Source organism: Echinops telfairi, unplaced genomic scaffold (assembly GCF_000313985.2).
Source record: "Echinops telfairi isolate 266 unplaced genomic scaffold, ASM31398v2 ScPeMD7_2573;HRSCAF=3158, whole genome shotgun sequence".
Taxonomy (NCBI): Eukaryota; Metazoa; Chordata; class Mammalia; order Afrosoricida; family Tenrecidae; genus Echinops; species Echinops telfairi.
In genome coordinates, this window is record NW_022106471.1 from 2,550,607 (window position 1) to 2,559,986 (window position 9,380).

At 47.9% G+C, this 9,380-nt stretch overlaps 1 protein-coding gene across 1 annotated transcript in view; it reads right to left on the minus strand.

Moving 5' to 3' along the window:
- Positions 1-9,380, minus strand: part of ANTXR1 (ANTXR cell adhesion molecule 1) — a 258,401-nt gene that overhangs the window by 168,508 nt on the left and 80,513 nt on the right. The window lies entirely within an intron of this gene.

Genomic DNA, 9,380 nt, shown 5'->3' on the forward strand with positions numbered 1-9,380 from the left:
AGAGAACAGGGTGAGTGCTGAGGGCAGGAGGCCATCTCAGGGGGAGGAGGGGGTTGGGGTAAGGTGAGGGTCCAGGCAGGGCATGGCATGAGCAAGGCGAGGAAGCAGACATAGATCTCTTTAGCTGGAACAAGAGGAGCTTGAAGAGAAGAACGAAAAGTGAGAACCTATTTTAAACTAGACATTTCCGACAGAGCCGGCCAACTCCTCAGAGGAGCTGCATTGTCAGATTACTCAGTTTTGTTAAACGTCTGGAGAGATTTGGTGGGGGGTGGGGGCAGGAGGGGCAATGTGGAGCTCTGAAGGCCGCTCCATGTGCCTCATTTGTCAGGAGGAATTCTTGAGCCTTATTTCAGTGGGAAATACACTCTTCTTGCCAGAGGCAAGTCTTACAGGGTTGAGTGGAGGGTCTTGGGACCACACAGAGAGCCGATGGCAAAGGATGCTGCCTCTTGTAGACCAAGGGCAGTTCCCAGGTGATGAAATGTTACCTGTTTCAACTTACCTACAAATGTGACTAAAAGACATACTTTGGAAGAGTCTTGCTGGTAAACTAGGGACTGACCACTGATTCTGAAATTTCAACCAAGCATGTTAAACCAGCCCAAGTCACTGAGGGAATGGATCCACCAAGGGCAGTATCTGGATTTGGGCCTTCCTTAATTTGGAATGTGTGAGGATTCGGAAGGCTGAAGGAAACCATGTCTCTGTTTATGAAAGGGGCAACCACCATAGCATTTAATGGTGGTGTGATCATTAAAGAAGAAAGCCCCTTTCAGCATTGGGAAATGCCCACTCATTGATGTATTTATTTATGTATACCTCTTTGTTCCAGCTTAATCGATTCATCAGATAAAAAGATGCAAAAGATTAGAAAAGGGGAGGAAAGGGATTTTAGGGAAAATCAAGGCAAGTCAAAGCAAGGAGTGAGACTAGCACATACAATTCAAGTTACCAGGAGCTGGATTCCTTGCTAGGACCGGCCCGTGGCCTTAGTTCCAAGCTGTCTAGTGGCAAATGAGAAGGACGCACACTGACTGACGAGCTGCCCAGTCTATGGGATAAAAGCTTCTCAGATGGCTCGTATTTACCCATTCCAGAGAGAAATTAGGTCGTCCTCCAAGGAAAGCATGGCGAAACGAAATGAACAACATGTTTAAGAAAATTTTTATTTTGATGGATAGATGACAAAACATTGACATTGATTCACTGAAATTGGCAGGCCTACAGTCAGTTTTGGTGGGTTAAGTGCTGGGCTGTTAACCACAAGGTTGGTGGTTCAAACCTCCCATGGTAAAAAGACGTGGCAGCCTGCTAAGTGAGTTTTAGTCTTGGAAACCAGAAGACGTGGTTCTACTCTGTTCTGTAAGGTTGCTACCAGTCAGGATGGACTGGCAGTGGAGTTGTATACAGGACTGCTATAAGCCAGCGTAGACCTGAAGGCAGGGGCTTGTCGCTGTCTTTGTCTTCTGAATTCTTGGAAGCCATGAGATCAACTCCCCATATCAGACAACTCTGAACATTACATCTTCCACCTCCTCTTTGACATTCCCTTCCACTCTGTACGTTTAATGGTATTTTCACATGGTGATGGCTCGCTTTGTTTTCAGCTTCCCCTTGAGTCCACCCTACCAGAAACCTACTCCTCAAATTGGGTGGTTCTGGAAACATGTGACATCTTAACCTGGTCTTCTCAAAGGACCAATTATCCCTTCATCTCAAAATAGCTTAGAATTTGGAATACAATTGCTTGGGCCAACTCACTCATAAGCAGCGTTACCTTGGGCAAGCTCTGTAACCTCCTCGTATCTCCCTTTCCTCCGCTGTAAAAGTGAGTTAGTAATAGTACCTATTGTATCAGGTAGTTGCGTTGGGAACACTAAATGAGACAACACAGGTAGAGTCCCCAAACGGGGTGCCTGGAACTTGAGAAGTCTTCAACAGATGGGAGTAAGTGTTATTCTTAAGCACTGGATGCGAGAGGCAGATTTGAGTTATGAATGGACTTTGGTTCAGACCCAAAGCCAGTTTTTGCCTATTTCCTCTGTCTTTGGCTTACCCAGCTGTCCATCTCACCTTAACAGAGTGCCATGGCAGTCTTGATGTTCATCCTGATGTAGCAGGAAGCACATGCACATGGCCCCCCACCCCTGGCATGTCTGTTAGTCACCTCCCCACATCTCTCTGGGGGCTTGGTCTCCATCTTCCCTTCGCTAGCATTCTGACTTAGGACAAAAGACACCCCTTGCCTATGGTCAAATAAGTCTTTGGGGCTCTTTCACTTCCATTGGTCATCCAGCCTTGGACAAGGCAACATCCTAGGACAGGGCTTGCCTTGACCAAGACCCCAGAAAGCATCTCTCCTGCTGGAGTTCTGGTGACTGTCCACCGCCCAATATGCTGTCATTGGGTGCTCTTGCCTCATGGGCCACCTCAGACAGTGGCAGCCCACAAGCACTGGTGTCCCTGAAGGCCATGTTTGAAGAAACACAATTAACCCAGATGGGGCAGCTTCATAAATAAGGACACAAAGCCTTATTTTTAAAAAAAAGTTTTATATGAAATGCCACAGGCATTTGACCATTCGACATCTTCTAAGAAATCGTTTTATCACCCATAACCAAGGATTTCAAAACAGTTCAAGAAAAACAAAATAAACAAAAGAAAATTGAGATCTTGGGTCAACTATGCCCAAGTCCTCAAATTTCATCAAGACATCTAGGTGAAATTTCCACTCATGTAAATTCCTGGCTTGGGACCCAATTTCTTTTAGAACCAACCCTAGCACTTAGCTCTGGGCTCCATACAGAGAAATCTATTGAAACTCTTACGGCAAAGACACCCCTACAGGTTTGTCCTAATAAACACATGCACTGTTCTCTGAAGGTGTCTGCAATTAGCTGATAAGCCCAAGAAGAGTATGAGGTGCTGTGATTCAGTCCAGGACAAATGCTACTTTCCCAATCTTAACTTGAAACATCTGGAAGGGTTGCAGTACGGTGACTAGAGTGAAAGTCTCAGTGTGTGTGTGTGTGTGTAGTATTCGTCTGGGGCTGTGTCTCCCATTTGTGCGAAAGGTCTGCTTCTCAACAGTAGGAGGTGGTTCTCACTGGCACGAGGTGGATTTGGGGGCTTCCTGGGTTATTAGCTGCCCGAACTAAAGGGTAATGAGCCTGTCTGAATTGATCACAGGTGTTCCCCAGCTGGTGACTCTAAGGGAGGTGGAAGGATGGGTCCAGAAGAAATAGTTTAACGTTTTGTTTAATAAAGATAGCTATGATTTTTTGTAGCAGTACTTTTTGACTTACCCACTGATGAATATACAGAAAATTACTATTATGATGTGAAACTACTTCTCACCACTGGGGCTGAGAAAAGGTAAACGATTTATTAAGGGACAAAGGCCAGGTTAACTCTAGTGCCAGCAATCGACTCCTCCGATTAGATGATTCTGGAAATGTGATGGTCTTAACCTGGTCTTCTCAAAGGACCAATCACCCCTTCATCTCAAAATAGCTTAGAATTTGGAATACAATTGCCTGGGCCAACTCACTCACCAGCAGGGTCACCTTGAGCAAGTTCTGCAACCTCTCTGTGTCTCCACTTCCTCCTCTGTAAAAGTGATTAGTAATAGTACCCATTGTATCAGGTAGTTGCGTTGGGAACACGAAATGAGACAATACAGGTAGAGTCCCCAAACGGGGTGCCTAGAACTTGAGAAGTCTTTAACGGATGGGGGTAGGTGTTATTCTTAAGCACTGGATGCTAGAGGCAGATTTGGGTTATGAATGGATTTGGGTTCAGATCCCAAACCCATCATCTACTTTGTGTGGACTTGAATGAGTTATTAAATAGGATTTTGCCTTTTGGACAGAACTAGACAGATATGATTGGCCAGTTAATCATCCTCAGATAGCCTACTTGGTGGAAGCACGTATGAAAATGTCTGACATGTCGCCAGTGCTCCAACAACAGTAGCTATCCCTATTGTTTTTGCTACTCTTCCTCCTCCTTCTCCTGCTGCTGCTGCTGCTGCTGCTATGTTGGGCCAGGACTGAAACTCATACATTTTTGTATTCCTCTATGCCACCACCCGTCTTGTGCCTAATCATGTACTTAAAAACAAACCAAAACTGACCAAGGTTAATTCTTTACTGCTAACTTTTGAACAGACTTCAAGATAAAAGGGATGGTAAAATGCACTTGAAATCCATGAAGAACTCCCAAAAGCCAACTAATGGCAATGGACAGACCTTTTTTTTTTTTTTTTCCCAAGCTGGCTTAATTTTGAAACAATAATGTCCGAGCTATATCATTTCCCTATGTACAAAATCGAGGCTTGTCTGCTTTGTAAAAGGTTTTTTTTGGTAAAAGTGTAGCAGTCCCTTCGGGGGTGGGCTCAGGCTGCCCTCTCGTGCAAGGGACACAATCACTGTTTAGAGCGGATGGTAGAGAGCAGAGGTTTGGGAAGTCCTGCTTTTACAGACGGCCTGGCAGGGTGTGCCACACACTCGGCTAACCCATGTCTTTGGGACTTTGGGTGTTCCTCCTGTGAATAAGAAAGCAATTGAATCTCCAATTTATGAATACACTGCTTAAAAAAAAATCCCCTCGCTCAATTAAATTCCACTCAGCACTTGAAAACAGTAGTAGAGGCCGCCCCGTTCTACAGACTGAATTGAAAATGAAGTTACTATTGTACACGTCTCTGGCATGAAAAGTGATTTTCTGTGGACTCATACATGTAGGAAGGTAAGGGAAAAGAAAAAACAATAGACTGCTGCTACAAAACCATAGAGCCCTTTGTTACACAAAACACGAAACTACTGTTTCTCTACAGATCCTCCCTATAGGTCTATCTCTTTCTCCCTTTTATTTGAAACGAATACATATGCCAGGAAAGTACCCGGATCAGCTTCCCTTTTCCTTTTCCGCCTTTTCTAGCCACTCAGACCAGGGTTGGGGTCTGATGGGTGACCCGTCTGGAGGGTTTTTAAACTGTGACCCTTCTCTCGCTCCTTGTTTAAAATGTTAACTTTATCTATTTATCTATTTAAAATTTGTCTTTCCCCCCTTTGTTTGTGGATTGTCATATGGACAAAGAAAGTGGCTCAGCCCCTCTCGTCAGAGGTCCACATGACCTCGAAGGCGACGTTTCCATCTCTAAGCCTGTCCAGAAAGACTCTGTGCTCCCGTCGATTTATATCACGCCAACAAGGTTGTTTGGGCATCTTCGAGGGGCTCCAATTGTGTTGCTTTTAAACATTCCTGGAGGTTTGGGAGCAAAAAGAAGTCTGCAGGGGCCAGATCAGGGCTGTAGGGTGGATGGGGTAAGGGCGCCCAGTGTAGTGCTCCTAGGCCAGCCCTGGCTATCCTGGGAGAATGGGCAGGTAGGTGCACTGCTGCGATGGGAAACATTCCTTGGCACCTCTTTCCTGGCCTTTTTCTCATGAAGGTAGGTCCTGGTTTGCTTCAAACGTCTTCCCAATACATCCCTGTGATCACGCTGTAAGCTCTGAGAAAATCCATCAAGATGGCCTCTTTGGATCCCTACAAAATAGACGCTCTAAACTTCTGAGCTGACCTCTCTGCCAGCAGATCACCTTGGAAACCACTGTTGAGCCGGCACTGCACTTTTATTTGGACGGCACCCCAGCCAGACAGAACAAGTCCATTACCGAGAGAGTTTGTCTGCAGCCGCCCATGGATGGCAGAGAGACGCTTCAACACATTTTGTTTGGAATAAAGCCATAAACGTCTGACCTGGAACCCCAGGGGGAATGCTTTTTGATTTCTCCTCACAACAAAGAAACACGCTCCCATACAAGACACGCCTTTTTAAGGGGGCCTAGACTTTTAAATAATAAAGCATGTCTTAAAATGATGCAGACGTCTTTGTCTGAGAGAAGACACCCAGCCCACTTTCAAGAATGCTGCTCTTCTCTTGGCTGGTTTCCCCCTCAATGAACGCGGTTCTGAAGCTCAGGAAATCTCGCGCTCCTACCCCCTCCCAAGTCTTGTCCAAGGAAAACACTTTGTTTTCAGAAGGAAAGCTCAGAAAGCTGTGAATTTCAAAAGGTGGTTTACTCAGCAAGATGAGCTGGCTGATCTTCTGCCCATTGGCAATGCGAATGGCCGTGCTCGGAAGCCGGCTCCTACAGCCTTGCCTGAATTTCGCACCTCGTTCTGCGGTTGCTGTGCCTTGGGTCCCCCCAGAGAGCTCGATGCCGGACAATGGTTTCTCCCAGACCATTCAATGCAGGAGGAGGCATGGCAGAGGGAGCTGGGTGATCTGAAGATCAACTGACTATGTTCTTTGCAGCCCTTGTAGCCTTCTAAGGCGATGGGAATTTTGATGACACGCGGGCCTTTTAATAAACCAAGTAAAAATAATAGCTCAGGCGAAATGCCTGGTCTGGATGTCGGCAACATCTGAGTCTAATTAATGAATGCTGAGGCACACGGTTTTTAAATGAAAGAGCTCCTGATCACCACAGAAACGAAATGGATCCTAATTATGCTTCAGAGCTAGACCCGATAAATATGAACGGAGCAAAACAATGCCATCTCTGATAGACGCAAACGTGATGAGAGGGTGGAGGGAGGACCGCGGGGGTTTTACAAGAGACAGAGCTACAAAACTGCCCATGGGTGTGCAATCTTCCAAGGATGAAGAATGTCCTATTAGATGGCCCTCCCGGCTGCTCTGTCATGAAGAACTGTGCAAAGCAAGAAGGCGGGCACCGTGGGAAAGATGGGGGACAGGAGAGGGTTTGCACTTGGCATAGGACGTGAAAACACCCAATGTGATGGGGGTGGGGCTCCCACCATTAGGGCCCCTGGAGTCGGAGGCGGTGAGCGTTCATGATGGTCAGGTGAGCGTTCATGGTGGTCAGGAGACTCCGTGGGGAAGACTGAGCGGGCCTTTGAGGTTGGGCGAGGATTCAGATGCATCAAATGAGGGGAGGGGCTTTCCCTCCATCACGCATTAGCCTGATTGCAGCGACTGGCTGCTTGTGGCTGAAATATGCCTCCCCTCTCACTCACTAGCTCTGGACCGAAGATGAGTTCAATAAGCCAGGAGCTATTCAGGACTAGGAGACTGTGTTGCAGATTTTGATTGGAGGGAGAACCCGAACCCTTCCTATGAGGTTCTTGGAAGAATAGTCAGGAGGGAGGTGAGGGGCGGCATCAGACCAGGCAATACAGGTCGTCTGTCTTCTCAAGAGTGGAGAGGAGAAATGGGCCCCAGATGGGGTTTCCATAAATAAATAAACTCATTTATACCACGGGATAGAGTTGGTCCTTTGTTCCACCAATCTGACAGCTTCCCCTAACAACAAGCGCTATCGTGCCCAAGCCTGCGAGAGAATTCGCTCCAAACAGAGCTGTTTGCTCAACACTTGTTTACTGTTGATCAAACAAGCCGGAAGCTCCAGACGCTGCCTCAGCCTCACATCCTCTAAGACAGACTTAAATATTTGTTTCGAAGGAAGCGCTCCTAGATGGAGCTGCTTCACCGCACAGACTCTGTGTCTGGCTCCAGGGCCCACCCTCAGTCGCACACCAAGCAGGGACAGCTAAGAGGAGGAGTTTGCATCCTGTTCGCCAGGCCCAGCCTGAGGATTGGGAGCCGTAGACCCCTTTCAGGGTTGTCTGCACCCAGCTTTCATGCGGGTTCTGGTTTCACTGCCGGCAGCACTTTTGAAAAGGCAGACACAGACCCAGGAGCCTGGCCGGACCTTTGTTTCGTGTTTTTACTGGAGGGCTGGCCCTGCAGCCACCAGCTGCGGTCAGTGGAAATTCCCCCAAAGAAACCACAATTACAAACAGCAAAGGGATAGTTCCTTCCTTAACGTTTTAAAGGCTACAACCTCCCAGGCATACGAAGTGGGTCTTAGAAACTCACAAACCGTTAGGGTGCAAGTGGGAATGGGGACCCTGTCCTGGTCCTCAGAGGATGAGGAGGATCCTGATCAAGGGCTGAAGGCACAGGTTTAGTCTGTCCTTGCAAGCTGCCAGTTTCCCACGATGAGGAGCTTTCTCTGTAGAGGGGTCCTGAGAGGTGAAGCAGGCCCTTGTCCACAGACTGTCCCTCAGGGCAGGCCAGGCAGCTCCACTCTGGGTTCTACGTGGTGAACCACACCACGCCAGTTCACATTTGTGGCCTTTGGCGCCTTCCTCGTTTCCTGGTTGGCCATTCACACAGAGGCAGCTCTGTGTCGCCTAGATCATTAGTCCTTGTGCTGCCTGGCCTTGCCTCATCTCAGCCCCTTCGTATCCACTGCTGGAAAGGGGGCTCATGATAGCTGCATCAAATGGGGATTGTGAGGTTTTAACGAGATGAGGGCTAAGAAACGACGGGTCTAGTTCATGGCAGGCACGTCCTAAGAGCTCCCTAAATGGTGCATTTTATTATTTCTACTTTCCCAAGGAAATAAGGAATGCTGGTGGCACTAAGTGCTGGTCTGCTAATTGCAAGGTCAGCAGCCACGGTTGAGAAGAAAGAGGAGCCTATCTGCTCCCTTAGGATTTATAGTCTCAGAGATCCTGCAGGGAAGGGGTGGCTATGCATCAGATTTGACTCTCTGGCAGTAAGGCCTCCTGGTTTTCCGGGAAGCAAAGGGAGGAGAACTCATAGCCTCGGGAGACATGGAAGCAGGTTCCAGTCCTGCCTGCCTTCCTCCCTTCATGCTGCCGGCTCTTGGGCATCCGTTTCCTCCTCCCTCTGTAAAATGGAAATAAGAATATTTGCTTCACAGGGATGTTGTCCCCGTCATTGGGTGTCATCATGTCCATCTGACCCAGAGGGACCCTACGCACAACAGAACGGAAGCCTGCCTGCTCCTGCTCCATCCTCACAAAGGTCCCAGTGCCCGAACCCATTGCTGCAGCCACTGGGTCCATCCATCTCCTCGAGGGCCCTTTCCGCTTTCGCTGCCCCTCTACCTTACCAAGTGCCATGACCTTCTTCAGGGAACGATCTCTCCTGACAACAAGTCCAAAGCACGTAAGCCAAGTCTCGCCATCCTTGCCTCTAGGGAGCACGCTGGCCCAAGTTTTATATTGGAAGGCTCAATAAATGGAATAACGAAAGAAGTTCCAAAATAAGTCCTCCACAGTAGTGGTTTTCCTTCTCTCCCAGGGCCGAGAGGCCAGAGTGGAACACGACTTCAAGGGACACAACAAGCATTGGGGAAAAAAATAGCCCATTATTCAAATCGGACATGCTGTCTTTCTGAAAATAGAGCGAGCGGAGGAAGAGGGAGAAGACCAAACAGACACAAGGTGGAGCAGCTGATAACCTGGCGATGTGAAGAATTCACGTTCACCATCAGGGGTTGGCACATTCTGAGACAGAGGGCCAATCCCATCCCTCA